We start from the raw sequence: 2,923 nt of genomic DNA, 5'->3' as shown, positions 1-2,923 counted from the left end.
CTAACCATAAATTTACTCCATGACTAAAAGAAGATCTAGAGTTCTATAAAAACCTTGCACACTCCATGACCTTGACTATTTTCTTCCATTCTATTTAATATCTACTAACAAAAATATAAGAACATTTCCAAACTTTTCTTATTCCTTAAGATTCCGAAGACATCAAAAACATATTGTGACTAAAACAAGTCTTTAGTTATTTGCTATTAATATCTTTTTAATAAGCCCATGGAAATAAAAGTGACTTAAAATGAAACATAGGAATTTGATTTAAAGTTCACACAAATCTATTTGAAGTTAGACTTGAAGGTCACTCAAAACATAAGAAAAGGAACACCTGGACATTCTTAGCATGTTAGTTATTCTGGTTCTGACAGTTCTGTGTGACCAGAACAACTTCTAGAACACTAAATTATAAAAAAGGCATTGAGTTATGTCAGCCAACTTCTGCCTATGTTAGAGAAAATCTCAAACTTCTTTAAGAAATGAAGGCTGGAGTTTGTGAATTTTCATCTTTGATATGATTTTTTTTCTTGTGTGATCAAAAACATTGCCTCTATTTTATCATATGGATTTGAGAAATAATTTTTATTTAATAGACTTCTTTTTTTAATTAGGATATTGTCTTATACCATGGCTAAAAGATCTTTATAAGGTACCACACCCCTCTGAATCTTCTGGGTGATTTCTGGGCACATTCTCTTAATGCTACACACTTTATCTGAGCATATTTACAAGAGGAACTTTCTAGCAAACTTTCTGTCACATGCCCACCATTTTATTAGGAATCTTCAAAAAGATCTCAGGTTTTTGTAATAATAAACATTATAAAACTGAATAAAAATATTTTTCCTTTTGAGGTTACACAGTGTTTGAAATATCACAGATAAAACTGTTTGGTTAGACACAATTATCTTGGTGAGTGAGTGAGAAGGCATGTTTACTATTAGAATAGTTAGAACTAACTTTTCTAAACTGGTCAAGTTCAAAGTCAATTGAGCTTTTTTTTTCTAAAAAGCTGTTAATTGTTATACTTGTATTTATAGTACCTTGATTTATTTTTACGCTATAAAACAGAGGTTTTTAATTTATAGGCCTACATGTGTTTTCAATATTGTCAAGATGTAATTGACATATAACATTAGGTAAGTGGAAGGTTGGCTGGGCAAGAAGTGGGATCAAATGGAGAGATATTGATCAAGTGGTAGATATTCATTTCTAGAGTAATCAGTTCTAGAGATCAAATGTTTATCATAGACATGAAAGATAGCATTAATGCATATTATAATTGGAAAATTTAAGATACTATATATTACTTTCTCACCATTCACAAATAAATAGCAATTCTATAAGGTTACTGGATTTATTGATTCAACTATTTAATTATTTTTGTTGTTAATGTTTGGTTGCTTTTTTTTTAAATATGGAATGCTTCACGAATTTGCATGTCATCCTTGCGCAGGGGCCATGCTAATCTTCTCTGTATAGTTCCAATTTTAGTATATGGGCTGCCAAAGCGAGCACAATGTTTGGTTGCTTTGACAATTGTTTGCATTGCCACTTAGCTTGTCTCTGTTATTTCAAAGAAGCAATCTTGGCTTCACTGCAAGATATTTTGACTTTACAAGCCTCATCAGTTCAACAGAAATGTCATTGTATAGTGAATTTAATAATGAGTTGAACTTGAGTTCGTTTTATAAGTGTCTCTTCAGCTTCTACTCTACAGTGTTTAATAAGACTTGGACCACCTGTGGTTAGAATAGAAAGCTATAAATGAGTACATACTATTAATTCTAAAATCTAGTAGTTATTCTTTTAGGCTACAATTCTTTCTGATGTATTTTTATTTTTAATTTTTATTGAGACCAATGTGAATCACAAGTCTTTCACAGTGACTTAGGGCCATTCCCACCACTAATGTTGTTCTTTGTCTTCATAGTTCCCAATGCATCTCATAACTTTACCTTTAGCACCCTGGACTGCTAGTGTAACAGGTCCATTTTGTGTATGGCTTGTTATAGTTTGGGTCTCTTGATTCTATTGTCATTGACTTTGGTTTTTGTATTTATATCTCACCAATTTTTATATCCACTCAATGCTCCTAAGACCATCCTAGGTTCCATCTACTTTTTTTTTCTCAATTTGTAAGAAGACATAGAATATGAGGCAGCACAAGATGATTCATGTTCAATGGTTTTGTAAAAAAGGTGGGAGCCCCTATCTAGAAGCTACAAATATAATAAAAATTAAAAGAAAAGGAAAGGGGAAGACAGGACAACGTGTTTTTTTATAGGCACAATAAACTTTGGGAAAATTAGAAAAGAAATTCCATTGGCCGAAGATGTATAGAATGTCTCTACACTTGAAGCATACTGTCATGAGACCGACTACAGACAGGTTCTGGGCATGTTAGTTGTCAAATTCCAAGGTCTTTCTTTTTGGCTCCAGAAAAAGTTCTGCTCAGTTGCAGTTGTCAAAGGCAGTCTTCTGTAATTAGAGAAAGATCTTGGTTTTAGCACAGAGTAAAGGACAAAGGATCTTCTGATTTCATCTCACCATTAGGTGGTGAGATAGGGCAACCTACCCCCAGATCAAGTTGTTGCTGCTGCCTCGTCATCAAGGTGTCATATAAACCTACCCTGGTGCAAGTTGGTGCCAGAGTGGTATTAGGGCCTCCCCTGGCATGAGTTTGATTTCTGGTGCTGGTGCAGGGAACTGTGCCAGTTCAAAGGTTGGTAACTGGGGTTCAGGGTTAGACAGTCAATGTTCAATCACATAGGGTCTATGTCAAGTCCCCATGACAAATGTTCAGTGTGGAAGGCGGCCCTACATTATAAAATTTATGGGTTCTTATCCCTATTAGATAAGTTCTTTCTATACATAAGATTTTTTCCATTTTAGTGATCCTTTACAAAAGAAACAT

General features: G+C 33.8%; 1 non-coding gene across 1 annotated transcript; it reads right to left on the bottom strand.

The window, feature by feature from the left end:
* Positions 1 to 1,417: 1,417 nt before the first annotated feature.
* Positions 1,418 to 1,524, bottom strand: LOC126005718 (U6 spliceosomal RNA). Its single transcript, XR_007494756.1, has one exon. It is a non-coding gene; the product is annotated as a U6 spliceosomal RNA (small nuclear RNA).
* Positions 1,525 to 2,923: the final 1,399 nt, after the last annotated feature.

This window comes from Suncus etruscus, chromosome 3, assembly GCF_024139225.1.
Source record: "Suncus etruscus isolate mSunEtr1 chromosome 3, mSunEtr1.pri.cur, whole genome shotgun sequence".
NCBI classification, from domain to species: domain Eukaryota; kingdom Metazoa; phylum Chordata; class Mammalia; order Eulipotyphla; family Soricidae; genus Suncus; species Suncus etruscus.
This window is presented reverse-complemented; position numbering and strand designations above follow the sequence as displayed.